The 16,458-nt window shown below is 31.4% G+C and overlaps 1 pseudogene; it reads left to right on the top strand.

Annotated features, from left to right (window-relative positions):
• Positions 1–272: 272 nt before the first annotated feature.
• Positions 273–16,458, top strand: part of LOC109077508 — a 23,834-nt pseudogene continuing 7,648 nt past the window's right edge.

Below are 16,458 nucleotides of genomic sequence, written 5' to 3'. Positions count from 1 at the left end.
GGCGGGAGGCGCTGAAGTTCACAAGCTCTCTTTCTTCTTTCACTTTCAGCTGATATTTTACGAATATAATTTTCATTCCGAGGTGAGTTTATTGTAAGCAGTGTTCAGTCAGAGCTCGAGTAAAGCTCTTTAGAGCATCTCTCAGGTGCTCCGTGTTTTGAATTAGCTGTTCTTCTATTAAATCAAACTAACAAAACAATACAAAAACTTACACTTAAAAAAAACTAAAAAAAAACCTATTTTCAAACAATTTAACAAAAAGCTCGTTTTTGTATTGTTTATAGATTTGAATATGGTTATTACAGTCACAGGTGAGTTAAATGAAATGTTTCATGTTGTTGATAAAGACATGATTTAAGATTTCTCACATTACTTATTTACTATAAACTCCTTGCGTAGTTTTTTCAAGTGTGTATTTGTATGCATTTGTTGTTTAAAGTGGTCTATTTTTTATCATAAAAGGGGCCAGAGAAAGCACGTTTCATTCTATATATATATATAAATGGCTGGAGTAATGATGCTAAAGATTCAGCTTTGATCACAGAAATAAATTAACACTGAAGGCTGGAGTAATCTGGATTAATAAAGATAAAGATTCAACCACAAAAAAAAAAATAAAATTATATTTTAAAGCATATTTAATATAGGAAAAACAAAAAAAAACAGCAGTATTTTAAACGGTAATAATATTTCACAATATTACTGTTTTTTTTTCTGTATTTCTGATCAAATAAATGCAGCCTTGGTGAACAGAAGAGACTTCTTTAAAAAAATTATAAATCTTACTAATCACAAACTTTTGAACAGCAGTATATATGTATATAATTTTAAAATTATTTAAATAAATTATAATTTATTTTAAACATGGCAATATATTGTATTACTGACTATAAATAATATAATAAAAATATAAAAACACCTTTTTATAGCTGCCAAAAAACAAATAACCGATAAAAATCATCAAAAAAAAAAAAAGTATTTGTTTACATAATATATGTGTGTGTATATGTGTATATATAAATACACACACATGCATGTATATATTTCAGAAAAATATGCTGTTTATATATTAAATATATTTATATATATAATATAAATTATATGAATATAAATATATAAATGTATATACATTTAAATATTTTCAAAATGTAACATGCATGTGTGTGTATTTATATATACATAATAAATAGACACAGTACACACACATATATTATGTAAACAAATATTTTATTTTGGATGCGATTAATCACGATTAATCGTTTGACAGCACTACTTTTTTAAAATAATAATCTATAATAATAACAGGTGTTTTGTGGTGTCCAGTGACCATGCCGTCCAGTCTGGGCTCCAGCAGTCCAGCCGCAGCTCTCCAGGAGGCTTTGGAAAGCTCCAGCCGCTTGATTGACAGACACCTGCAGGAGGACCGCTGTTTCCCGGACCTCTCGGAGCTGCTCAATGTCCCGTCACACAGTAAGAGAGTCGCTCTGCTCTGTTAAATCACGTCTCAGTAACACATGCTAAAACATTTGTGTGCTTGTGTCTGGCAGATATGCCTTCGCTCTCGGGGATGTCGGACATGGATTACCCCCTGCAGGGACCGGGTCTGATCAGTGTGCCGAGTCTCCCGGAGCTCAGCGCCATCCCACACTGCCCCACCTCCCCCAGGAAGTTCCTCGTCTAGCATACTTCGCCTTCATGCAGCTAACCCTACAATAAAATTATCAATAAAAAATTATAGAGGAATTATAGAAGTTGTTTGCAGTGCCTTAATTGCCACTTTTACCAGATATGCAGTGCAATTGCATGATGGGAGTTTTCCCTGAAATCTCCAGAGCGTGGCTCACCACGATAATGACATTTCTATGTGGAATTATGAGGATGGGTGAGTAGGGTGACACTTTTTTTTTTTTCTTGTAAGTGTGCACAATGTTGGCCCTTTAAATATTTCTGGAGGTGTTTCGGACGGGTGATGTTTATCTGTCTCGTTCGTTTCTTCAGGAGTGATGTGGCGTATTTTGACGGGCTCAGTGAGACTATTCTGTCCGTTGGACTGGTCAAACCTAAGCCTGGTTAGTTGTGTTCTCTGTGGTGCACTATTTAGTGCTCACTGTCAGAAGTTGTTGAGAATGCTGTGCTAAAAACATGCATGTAATGCATTGCAAGATTTCCTTCTGGAGATACTTATTTGTCATAATTTAATGTTTAACCACTGATTGTTTTCATATTACAAATATCATATTGACACAGTGGGGGGTCTTAGTTGTTACAGGGTTTTTTTTTTTAAATAAACTGAAACGTACAAACTCCTCAAGAGAAAACAAAAAAGAATAAAAACAAAAAATTGCATGCAACAACAAAAAAACAAAAAAAAATACAAAAAAAAAAAAATAATAAACATAATAAAAAGGTTTATGAATATATATGTATATGTGTGAATTAATGTTTATAAACGTTAATAATAAAATTTAATTATTTAAATATATATAAATAATTCAATATATATTATTTATGATGCTACATTTGTTTATTAATGTATTTATATTTATTTAATTATTTATTTGTTTTATATTAATTTATTTTAAATTATATATATTATTCCATATGTGTTTTTTTTTTACATTTTTGCTTATATTTACTTAATTTATATTATTTATGGTTTTATTAATGTATTATTATAATAAATTCATATATTTATTTACTATTTTTTGTTTGTTTACTCTTATGTTTAACAACAAAGGTTACCCATCTCAGAACCATATTTGTAATATAAAAACATGATTGTGGTAAACATCAAATTATGAAATTTGTTTATTAAAGTTTTTATGATTGCTATTATTAATAACTAAAATAATAAATAAATTTATGGGATTAAATATTCAATCAATATATGCGTAATATATACTAATCTTAAGCATAAATCTATTAAAATAGCTAAAACTAGGGGGGGAGGGTCATAACTAAAAAAAAATACTATAATAATTAATATAAAAAATAATTCATAAATAAAGGAGAACCCATAATAGGAAATTCAAACATAAAAATCGAGTTATAATATAAAAATAAAAAATAATATAATAATGTAATCACATAACTAAATCTACAAAAAGGAATATTAACTAAGCTTCCTAGGACCAATAACTCTTGTTGTAATAGGTCATTTTTCAGCCTCACATCCACTTCCTGTTATTGTATGGCCCTAAATAATAGTCGTGATCCTGGGCTTGAGCTTCCCCAAAAGCTTCATACAGGTGAGATTTCATGTTAGGATGTGATCTGCACGCGCTGGATTATAAAATAAACACGATCTGTTGTGTGCCGCCCAGGTCTTGAATGACAGCATTGTGCAGGAGCCATGCAGCTGTAATGCCAAAAAATCTCTACTCCATCCCCACGGAAATAACAATATACCTGCGGGCCGTCACCTCCACGGAAAGAAAAAACGCAAATAAATAATCATGGCGGGGATAGAAAAAATCTGTCTAATATGACTATAGCGTTATAGGCTGCAGCGGTGCTGGTGTCAGGTCAGCGCTGCAGGAAATAATAATCACTCAAGGGAGCAGCCTGTCCTTCCTATACCTTCCCTGCTGCAGTAATTAAAAAAAAAATAGGACGGTGGAGCGTTAAATCAGCAGAAAAATAAATAGCCCAAAATGATGTTTCCTATAAATAAATCCTATCAAATCGGAGAAAGGCGTGCTGCAGGTGGGGTCTTCATGACGAACCAGAGACTGGTGTTTGTGATTTCTGATGGGTTTTCTGATGGTTTTGGTGTAATCAATGTGACGAATTAACTAATAGAAACTATATGTTGTGAAAAATGAATGGGTTTTAAAATGGTTTTGGTGTCGTAAGATATATATATCTCGGCGCTGATGGGCCGGGCATGCGTCGGTCGCGCCATTAAAAAATCCGAGCTCCAATCGCTTCATATAGCGGGAAACATTATAAGTAGAAAAATCTAATACTAGAGATGAACATATTATATAAAAATAATAAACTAAAATAAAATTATAGCTGATTAACATACTATGCATTTACAATCGATAACTAATTATACAAAAAATTAAATAATAATAAAATAATATAATATTAATAAATATATACGTATTTTATGGTATAATTAATAATTAAAATATTAGTACTTATAGATATACATTATATTTATCTAAATTACATTAATCTATAATTATATGGTAAATATAAATTATAATATAATAGAATAATAATTGAAATACCAATCTAAATATAATATATATTAAATAAAATAATTTTTATAATTTATTAAATAATATATAAAAAATAAAAATAATCATATAAATTAAATAAAAATATACAAAAATATTATAAAACGGATATAATAATAATAAGTAAAATAATTAAAATGGATAATTAATAATTAAATAAATAATAAATATAAAAAATATTTATAAACTATTAAATGGTAAAGTCATTAATTTAAATCGCGCACCATTTTTAGGCTTGTATATAGGTAAAGGATATTAATTACGAGATATAAGTAGATTAATATAAAATGTTATTAACACGTTGAGGGTAGGTAAAGAATATTAAGTAGGGGATATATAAAAGAGCACGGCTCCTATATAAGTATGAGGATTGTATCAGTCATATATGACATATTGCGTTACTAAAAGGGGGTTTAGAATGGTAAAAAGTAAGGTAGATTAAAAAATAAAAATTACAAAATGCAGATCATATGTGATATGATAAAATTGGGTCACCAATAAGATATAACACGTAAAATATTATATAAAATATAAATGTTTAATATAATAATAATAAAAAAAAAAAAATATAAAAAGAATTATATAAATATAAATTATTATTAAATTATATAAATGTATATAAAGGATTATACATAAAAAAAAGAATAAGTTTCTAAATTATAAATTAATATATATTAACTATAAATATATTATTTATATATTAGTACAATAAGGTTCGAAATATTTTTATAAATAGTAAAAGATATATTTAGCAATAAAAATAATCAAAATACCGCCTATAAATAAAAAATAGCAAGATTATCTTTGGGTACACGCGCTTTTAAAAATAATATAATAAACTTAATTAAAGAAGTCACCCCGGCCTTATATAAGAAGATTAGGTATAAATATAAAGTAAAATAATTATATAGAAAGGGTAAGTATAGTTTTAAACATATTAGTGACTAGTGATTATAATTACTAAAGAAATTAAATATGTAAATAATATTATTTTTATAAAAAAATAAATAATAAAATAAAAGTTATTTAAAATAATATATAATAATATAATAAAAATATTAAAATTTATGTATAAATGTAATGATATAAAAATGTATGAAGCTGTAATACGGATTAAGTATATATTATCAATATAATACTATTAGTATGAATTTATAAAAGTAAGAATTGTGGAAATGACTAATAGGGCTTACCTAATAGTATGGTAAACGTAATTCGTGTGATAACACATTAGTCGAATAGGGTTTTGGGGGTAGTATTGTTATAGTAAGGTTATATAATTAAACATTAAAAATAAGATATAAATTAAAAATAATAAAATATTAACAAATGCATACATTATTTTAATAAAGAAATAATATAATGATATCTATTATTAATGTGAATAATAAACATTAGGAAAAAATATATTAAATATGCATAATATTAATTATTGATAATTAATATTACTAATAACATTATAATAGAAATACTATTTTATTATAATGAAAAAAAAATCAATCTTAAAGTTAAAAATGGATTAAAAATGCTACCGATATAGTCACCAATATATTGTACACCTAGTTTTTCTTAATAAAAAATTATATTCGTTATTATTAATATTAACATTTAATTATACAAATAAATTATTTACATTATTATTAATAATAATCAATTTATCAGAAAGTTAACATTTAAAATAAAAAAAGCTTATACTAGTCAATACCACTCCTATTTCTTCTTAATTACTTATAATAATTAATTTATTAGTTGATGTTATAATTACTATAATATTATTTTATTAATAATAAAAATATAATCTTTAATGAAATGCAAAATATGATTTAAAAAAAATGTTGTTAGTCCAGAATGTAATCACCAATATATTGTGTGCTCCTGGTTTTGATGTTTTAAGCACTGTCTTTCTCCTCTGGGAATAATGCGCCTGTTTTTCAGTGACGACGACAGCTCACCGTTCCAAGTCCCCATCGCTCAGATCGCAGTAATTGATGGCTCAGTCAAGCCAGACTGTCAGCTGCTGGCCACCACTCAATGCAGGTATAGATTCATGAATGAGGCCTCCCCATTGAATCCCAGTCCTGTTGATCCTCTGAACTGTGTGTTTCCTGTGTGTGCTGCAGGTGTCGCCGCCTGTACTTTGCGCACCGTCCCTCTTTGTTCCCTCCCAAAACGGCATACACCCGACCGCCCCACCCCTGTGTGCTGGGTAAAGGAGTTCTCTGCCGCCTGGGTTCTCTGCGTCCTCCACCCTCCAGAAACCGGCTAAAGTTCACAAGGCTCTCTACAGTAAAGGAGTTCTGCTGATGGGAGGCCGAAGACGAAGAAGACATGACGTTCTGTGGTGCATCAACCACGATTCCTTTCCCTTTAAGAAGCCCCTCATGGAAGCGCAGGTCAGAGATGTTATTTCCTCTTCCTGTCTGTTTTTTTTTTTTAATGGAAGCTTGTTCCCACCATAGGATAAAAAAAAGCATTTTATCTCATAATTCTGACTTTTTCCCTTACAATATTGATTTTTTTATTTTTCAATTTTTCGGAATTTCAGAATTGTGAGATATAAACAGTTTATGGAACTTTATAACAAACATGGAATGTCTTGGAATTGTTACAATTTTGGATGAATGTATCAAAAGTACATGAACTTCATCTCCAGAGGGGCGCTTTATAAGCATTTTACATTTTATGTGTTTCATATCATGTACACGCAGAAGCTTGCGTGTATGTGAAATAAAAAAGTTTGGTTTAACTTGAAGTATATTACTGTTGTACTGTAGGACATATGTCTCAGTGTAGTAATAATAATCAATTAAAATGTTATTTTTTTTTAAGGAATAATCACACATTTTTTTCATCCATGTTGTAATTTTAACAGTAAATCTCTCTTGTGCAGCGCTCGGTTTGCCAGGAATTGAAATGGTTTGTAAAATTGATAATTTAATTAAAAGATAAATTAAATTAATGTTTTATGCCTTCGTTTGATTACCAGAAAAATTAAAATACACAACACAGAATATAAATAAAAAATAAATAAATACAATTTATAGGGCCTTATTGTTGTAATAAATAAAATAATTAAAATTATTTTTATTTCAATTGATTAGACATGCTTTTTGATGATTAAAATGTATTTTAACCATTAAAATAGAATATCCAGAAAAATTAAAACCAAAAACACAGAATTTGGTAAAAAAAAAAAAAAAAATATGAAATTTGAGGAAAAATTTAATATTTCACACATTTAATAATAATACTTTCTGATTGGTAAATTTATTAATAACCATTAAAAACGAATTAAAAAATTAAAATGGAGAAAATAGAAAAGAATGAAATTTAAACAGAAAACAGAATTTGTTAAAAAAAAAAAGGAATTTGAGGTAAAAAAAATAAAATATATTTCACACATTTAATAATAATACTTTTTGATTGCTAAAATCTAATGTAACCATTAAAACTATTTAAAAATTGAAATGGAGAAAAGAGAGAAAAATAAAATGTAAACAGAAAACAGAATTTGGCAAAAAAATAAAACTGTTTTCAGAATCGTGAGTGAATTTTTCATTCTGTGGTGAAAAAAATAAAAATTGCAAGATATAAACTCAGAATTGTGAGAAACTCAAGTTTATATCTCGCAAATTTTATTTATTTAGTTTATATCTTGCCGATTAAAAAGTCGCAGTAGCCTTTAGAATTTTATTTCTATTTAAAAAAAACAAAAACAACACCCTTACATCTATTTTTCCAGAATACTCTCCAGATCACTGTTAAATCGAGGAAACCAAATCTCCCAGGGCTCTGTGTTCAATCGAGGAAACCAGATCTCCCAGAATCCTCTCTCCTCTCAACAAAGATCTCGTTCCAGTCACTGACTCTCCTTTAGTGGTTCAGCAGCACAGCGTCCCGCCGCAGAAGTTTGTTCTCCTGTCCGCTCAGGTATGATTCATCCTCTCGTTGTGATGTTCTTCAGGTCGTTCCTCTCTCACGGTTGTTTCCCGTCTTCAGGGGAGTCACATCTTCCACAAGCTGCGGCCGGTGGATCAGCTGCGCCACCTGCTGGTGAGCAGCGCTGGAGGGAAGGCGAGAGATGAGAGGAGTTCTTCAAGCGCTGCCGCGGTGGCGGCCGGCACACTTAACCTCTGAATGCAGGCGGCTCGTGTGTGTTTGATGATAAAGACATCGTGTTTCTGCTGTACAGGAAGGGCAGGCGTGTGCTTACGGCGCTCATCTTGGCCCCTGTTCCTCAGCGTGCAGATCGAGAGTTTCTGTTTTGGGCCACAACGAGCCTTCTTCAGGTCAGATATGAGAGATTTCTTCCCAGGCTTTTGACAAAACCAGTCTTAAGTGTACATTTTTCAAATTGCATAAATTGAGATTTATAATAAATAATATGTTTTATGCCTTCGTTTGATTACCAGAAAAATTTAAATACACAACACAGAATTTCTGAAAAAAAAAAGAAAGAAAAATACAATTTATAGGGCCTTATTATTGTAAAAAAAAATTATAATAATAAAAAAAATATATATATTTATATATATATTTTTGTGATTTCAGTTGATTAGACATTCTTTTTTGATGATTAAAAATTTAATTTAACCATTAAAATGGAATATCCAGAAAAAATTTTAAAACAAAAAAACACAGAATTTGGTAAAAATAAAATATATTTCACACATTTAATAATAATACCTTATTAACAACAAATAAAAAATAACCCCACCATTTTTATAATAATACAATACTTGTCTGAGATACAACTATTTGAAAATCTGGAATCTGAGGGAGCAAAAAAATCTAAATATTGAGAAAATCCATCTTTAAAGTTGTTCAAATGAAGTTCTTAGAAATGCATATTACTATTCAGAAAAAATTAAGTTTTGATATATTTATAGTAGAGAAATTTACAAAATATCTTCATGGAACATGATCTTTGCTAATATCCTAATGATTTTTGGCTTAAAAAGAAAAATATATAATTTTGACCCATACAATGTATTTTTGGCTTTTTCTACAAATATACCCCAGAGACTTAAGACTCGTTTTTGTTATCCCAGGCTCACATTTTAACAGACATTTAAACTTTTAGTATATGAAAAAATGGTATGTGGAGAGCCGGAAGCTGCTATGAATATTTATTTGATTTATTTGATGCACTCTTTAGGAAATTAAGATTTTTTTAATGCATTTCATCCATTTGGCTACATGCCTCCAGAGAGTCCACATAAACCAACAATGCATCAAACACGAAACTTATATACGTTTCGCTTTAAATAAAATAGTTTAGGCTTAGTTAAATTATGCGTGAGAGAGAGGGTCTATGAGCTCAAGCATGTTTCCACACACGCATAAAGTTGCTCGCGTTTAAGCTTTAAATGTAAAATATAGTTTAAGGCTTGGCGTTAAGAATAAATGTTGGTTATAAGAATAGCACTCATAATTGATTTCATAGATGTATATATATATATTTTTTTTTTAGTAGTGACAGATTTGTAAGTATTTTTACCCAAAAAAAAGCTTTATTTTATTTTGTTTTTATTCATTTTGTTGCACGTAATGACAGTTTTAATGTTAATTATTTAGTTTATTTCTTTTTTTTTTTTTATAGAGACATTTTTTGAAGTATTGAGCAACAGCACACACAAAGTGCATCACAGAAAGTTTAGAATAGATATATATTATATATAATAATAATATATGCTGCAGGTAAGCAACATTACACGACCAAGATGTTTTCCCGAATATCAGCACGATTGCAATGTGACTTTGATTTTTTTTACAATATAGTTCAATAATCAAGAAGTTAAATTATGTGACTTACATTTTAGACACAATATTGACAGTTTTTGCTCAATTTTGCTGAGAAGAACTGCACAGAAGAACTGTTGTGTGTCATTAATAAACTCAGCAGTGATTCCTTACTGAATAAATCCACGTTTTTGAACGAATCGAGTAAGTGAGTGATTGATTCAGTAACCCGTTCATAAAGAGTCACTTGCATGTTTCTGAATGAATCAGCCATTTTAAAAAAATCGGTTGAATGAATGACGAAATGACTCAAGGCAAGGCAAATTTATTTATATAGCACATTTCGTACACAATGGTAATTCAAAGTGCTTTACATAAAAGAAAGAAATAATCATGAAGAAAAATAATTAAAAAACAAAAAACAAGCAATTTTAAAACTTTGAAAATTATTTAAGTCACTCATTAAAACTGGTGCTTTGGTTTACGATATTTAAAAGTATAGCATTTTTCCCAGAGTTTCTTATTTGTATGTTCAAAAATATCTAAAACATTATTTATGCGTTGCAATTTGTGGTGTATGCATTTATGCTTTTTCCTCTGATTAAATGCATCTAATGCGGCTTCAGATGTCAGCGTCTGTGTTCGCTGAAACTGATTTCAACTCTACAGTATCTTATTATTCTAACTGAATTAGTTGCTCAAATGTAAGAACTTTGACATGAAAGATGACATTTAATAAGTTTGGAAAAGTCATTTATAAACATAGTCGGAAATAACATTAGTTTTTGTTATGCAAACTCATTTTTACCTGTTTCAAGTCAGAGAGCACTTTACTTTCTGAGAGTGAGAAAATGCTCGTTAACTTTGTACAGTTTGGGGGGAAATGATAACATTTAGCATTCTTTTTATGAATATAACATTTTGCATTTTGAATTTTTTTTTTTTTTTTTTTTTTTTTTATATGCCAAGATCAATTATAGTTTTTAGAAAAAATGGATGTATTCGCCAAGAAACGGTGCATCTCTCATTATATACCCAATGACCTATTTCTAATTTTGCTGCGATTTTTTTTTTTTACAATTTTTGATCCAGTGCAAACATATTATTCCATTCAAAATGAATTGAATGACTAAATAAAATGTACCTTAAAAACATTGTACGTATTCACAATCATGATGTTTCTTAATTATATATGGACAACAAAATGCGTCATGAGTGTATTGTGAGTATTTGGTATATTGCGCGGCTTTATCGTCTGCAGTTTTGACATGATGTATTAATAAAGAAGGTGTTTTAATGCAGGTACGGTGGAGAGGCTCAGATGCGTTTCCCATCAGCCATTTCTGCCCCCAGTAACATCGGCCCTCTCTTCAGCTCCCCGGTGCCAGGTGACTAACATCTCAACCCGCCGCGCAGATCTTGTTGTTTTAACCATGAACCATGTCAGATCACGTACTAGCAGCCGGCTGTTGATTGGTCAGTGCTGACTAATGTCTAATCTGTGATTGTAGGATCCCCGGTGTCTGTCGGCAGCCCCCTACCAAACCCCAGTTTTCTTGCGACACCTGCCCCAGGTATAAACCGCTTCACTAATCCGATCCGATCCCGTCTTGTTGCTTCGTGCTTGTATATTGAAAGTGAATGCTGCACGAGTGTCATGTCTGTAAATACGTGATTGACTCATCTCGACTCGTCAGGGATGTTCCCGCCGAGCATGTCCACGCCATCACATACTGCGCTCAGACATCCTCACGACCAAATACAATCTTCTTCACCTCCAAACAAAACGACATCAGAACCTCACTTCACACGTATACTGGGGTCAGTCAGCGTTACGGTCAAATACAGGCGTTTGTCCTTGCAAATACAGACCTAATGGGACTCTATGAGCGCTTGTAACGGTGGGATGAAGGTTTATTTCGACTGATTCTTGTCAAATGTTACCCCCATGATTGGAACAGGAAACATCTTGGGGACAGGGAATCTTTCCCGGTGGAGGACCATCCTTAGCCCATGGGAGGGTCGAACTATGGATATCATTGAGTAATGACGATTTTGGAAGCCGTTTTACCGATTTTGTTTTTATTAGTAATTATTATTTATTGTGAGTAATGACCCATTTTAAGAGCATTTTTTACAAAAAAATTAAATGTTTTATTATTTATTTTGTTATTTATTTGTTTGTTGTTGTGACTGACAGATTTTGGAGCATTTTAAAAGAAAAAAAAAAAAACTTAATATTGGAGTATTCATGAGTGAACTACTGATTTATTCTTTTATTGATTGGAAAGAATGACGGATTTAGAAGCATTTCTACAGACCATGTTATATTTCGGACTTTTTATTAGTTATATATTTTGGTTTGTGGGAAAATACAATTTGGAGCATTTTTGCAAAACGCCCATTGGTAGTGTGTTCCCTGTATATGTATTTTATGTGTGAGAATCGAGATCGAGAGTTCGTTTCCAGTCGCTGCTACCGAACGCAGCTATGGTATGGGAGGCCGTGGCCGATTTGAGACATAGTTACCAAGAATTACTTTGACGTATTAATTGAATACGCATTTATTTGTGAGTTATTGGAAATAATGACCGATTAGACGCATTTCTACAAACCTGTTTTATTCCTTTTTGTTTCTCAATATTGTGGTTATTGTGAATGCCCCATTTTTGGAGCATTTTTACCAAAAAATATTGTATTTTCTTTTATGCTATTTCATCGCCTATTTAATTGCTATACTGATTTACTTTGATGTTTATTGGTCGCGACATTAGATTCGCCACGAGTTCTTGAAGCATTTTACCCAGAAGTGCTATTAACATTGGATTTCTGTGTCGCGCAAGATTTTAGAGCATTTTATAGGAAGAAACAAAAAAAAAAATTTGTTTCTCCCGCGTGGTGTATCCAGATTTGTCCGTGACGTATTTAATTGAACTTACCCTGTCCCGTTCCTCTAGAATTTGGGAGCATTTTAAAACATGCTTTTTTTTTGCAAATGTGTTCTATTTAATGACATTCTAAGAGCCTTTACAAATGTTTTTATTTTTATTGTGAGTGAATAGTGACAGATTTAGGCGGGGGGTTTTTTTGTGTTTTTTTTTTTTTGTTGATTTGCAATGTGCTGATTTTGTTTCATGTGAGCTAGTGGGCAGATTTTGTAGCACTTTTTACACAAAGATTGCATGTTTATGATTGATTGATTGCTTGTGACTAATGCTAATTTCTGCTCCGTGCCTCAAGGGTTTTTTGTAGTGCATCACTTCCTCAGTTGTTCAGCCAATCAGCAAATCTTCTCTGGCTGTCAATCTTAGTGGTTAGGTTCAGGTTGAGGTCACTTACAGCACCGTTTCCGTGTATTTCCTGACGATGGTCTTTGGTTTTAGCTGGACTCCGAGCACAGCAGTCATCTGATCTGGAGCTCGTACTGATGGAGCTTCAGGGTTTTGAAGGAGTTCCTGTGACCAAAAACTCCACGTCAGTCAGCTTCTCTGGGTCGTGGGCAGGTAGGTGGCCTTCGAGATCTCTCGTGCTCATCTTGTACGTGAAGCATGTTTGGTTTCTTTCTTACTCCCGACCTCTTCACGTTCATTCACCAGCAACCTATTTTTATTTAAATTAAAATCAAAAACCCAGTTAATTAGTTTTGTATTACATTATCTATCTTATTCATTTTGACTTTTTAAAAATTAATTTTTAGTATTTAAAAATCAGTTTATCATTTAATAATTTTACATAAAGGTAGTCGCTGATTAATTTGTTAGTGTGTTTTATTTTAAAGCCGTTTTTAAAAAAGGTTAAATACTTTAAGTTAGTTAATAAAATTATATTTTTATTTATAAATATTAATATTTTTTATTTATAATGTATTAGTATTTAATTTGCGTTTAAGTTTTTTTCCAAATTCAGTCAGTAGTTAACTTAGTTTTGTTTTAAATACATTCTGTTAAAAACAAATTATATACTTTTTTCTGACACTTTGTAAGATATATCTGGGTTTTGTTTCTAACATATCTTTACCATTTGTATATTTATTTCGTATTTAATTAAGTTTACTTACTCATTTAGCTATTTAGTATTTGTTATAAGTTTAATTTACTATTTTTTTGGTTATGCATTTAACTTTGTTTTATTTGCTCTGTCATTTATTTAAAAAAATAAAAATATTTCTTTTATATCCTATAAAATAATAGCTGTAAATTTGTCTAATTTAGTTATTTTGTGATTTTTTTCTACATTTATTTAGTGAAATGCATTATTCATTTAAACTAAAAAAATATTTAAATACTTTTATTACTGATCTTAATCTCCATTTTATTGGTTCCCTTATTTTTATTAACAGCCTGAATATGTAGCTTTAACTGTGTATGCAACCTACTTGACCTCCCTCAGTTTTGTGCCGCCAGCAAACTCCAGCAAAGGCTTCTGGGATTCATAGCACGCCCCGGCCGGCTCCAGCTCTCAGCAGGCGGCAGCAGGAGCTCCAGAGGAAGTACCACAGTGAGTTCCAGTGTGTTTCTGTGTGTGTCTGTGTATCTGTGAGTGCTCAGGTGTTCACCATCTTCTCGTGTTTGCTCCTCAGCGGAGGCTCAAGCGTATGAGAAAGCGTCTCTTCAGGCCATGCAGCAGCTGGTCCATCGCTCGTATCAGACGCTGGCGCTCTGGAAGCTCCTGTGTGACCATCAGTTCAGCCTCATCATCTCCGAGATGCCCAAAGTGCGTCGTGCTTTCTCAAAGATGAGCAGCGTGTTCACTGTCAGATTCTTGATGCTCAAACATTGATGTGGTTTTCTGTCTCCGTCAGGAGTTTCAGGAGCAGATAAAGGCGGTGAGTTTTAAGGATGTGGTTGTTTGTGGACGGGAGCTGAGCGGCGCTCTCATCACGGCCCTCATTAACGCGGTACATCAAGGACAGCGCTGCAGGGGGACACCGCCAGCCAGCCACCTGAGAGACATCTGCCCTCTGCTGTACAGCCGCGACGACAGCATTCGGCTCCAAGGTACCCGCGCTTCAATGAGACAGCCACAAAACAAGATGGAAAAATAATAGGCAGCTGTGGGAAAGGAATCAGTGTTTTATTTATTTTATTTAGTTTTTTTTGTTGTTGGTGTTTAGTTTATATATGTGTGCTTTTTTTTTAAAAAAAAAATGTATTAACTTTTTTTTTTTTTTTTTTATTTATTTATTACTGATTTCCTCTAGTTATTTAGTTTTTAGTTCAGTTTGAGTTTAAGTTTTTATATTTGTTCATTTCTTGTGTAGGTATTTTTTATTTATTGTTTTTATTTGGCTTATTTTATTTTAGTTTTTAGTTAATTTTTTTCATTTTTCTTAATTTATTACATTTTTAGTTTGTATTTTATTTTTATTTATCTTAGTTTCGTTTTTATTTATTTTATTGTTTTTTTTTTATTTCAGTATATTAAGTTATATTTTTTATTTATTGTATTTCTTTATTTTAGTTTAGTTTTTTTTTTTAATTTACATTTATTTAGTGACTATTACCTTTATTAGAAAAATAAAATAATTATTATTATTTAGCTTAGTTATTTGTCATGAATTTGTTTTGGTTTTAAAGTTTTCGTGATTTTTATTAGTGTGTGTAGCTTTTTTATTTATTTTTTTTTATTTTAGTATTTAGTTTTTGTATTTATTTATTTATTTAGTGTAGCTAATTTTTTGTTGTCAGCGATTTTGCTAATTTTTATTTATTAATTTAGTTTTTATTAATTTAGAATTTGTATTTTGATTTTTTTTTTTTTTTTTTTTTGCCTTTTAGAACATTTCAAGTATGCTAGTTTAGTAGCCTTCTATTAATCTCACTCTTTACTTTCTTTTTTTTTATTATTTACTATAAACAGCTAAATATTTGAAAAATAAGGAATAAAAAAAAAATGATATAATTTTTTTTTAATTTAATATATATATATTTTTTTTTACCTATTTTAAAACCGGAAGTGGAGATTCATCAGATCTGGTTCCCCTCCCCGACAGGCCAATCCAGCTGCTGCAGGGCTCCAGACAGATCCAGAACAAGCTGCGAAGGAGCGAACGCTGAAGGAGTCTCTATGCCTCTATCAGCAGATCAGCCACCACACAGACCTGCCCCTCGTCTGCTCTCAGTACCGGCAAGGTGAGAAGACCTGAACCGTTCACCTGCTTCTATCGTTATATAACACCCTGATCACATTCTGTCCTCGTCCAGTGCGCTTCTATGAGGGAGTGGTGGAGCTCTGTCTCACGGCCGCCGATAAGAAGGACCCTCAGAAGCTGGGGCTGCACTTCTACAGGAACGGCGAGCCGGAGGAGGACTCCAGCGGTCAGCAGGCCTTCCAGCAGCGGTCAGTACACACACAGTCTTTCTGTAGTGCTCATGCGGGAGTCGAGCTGTAACTCTTGTGTTTGTCCAGGCTCTGCTGTTTTAAATGCATCACGGACACCATGCAGGAGCTGGTGAACCAGAGCAAAGCC

This window comes from Cyprinus carpio, chromosome A10, assembly GCF_018340385.1.
Source record: "Cyprinus carpio isolate SPL01 chromosome A10, ASM1834038v1, whole genome shotgun sequence".
Classification (NCBI taxonomy): Eukaryota; Metazoa; Chordata; class Actinopteri; order Cypriniformes; family Cyprinidae; genus Cyprinus; species Cyprinus carpio.
This window is presented reverse-complemented; position numbering and strand designations above follow the sequence as displayed.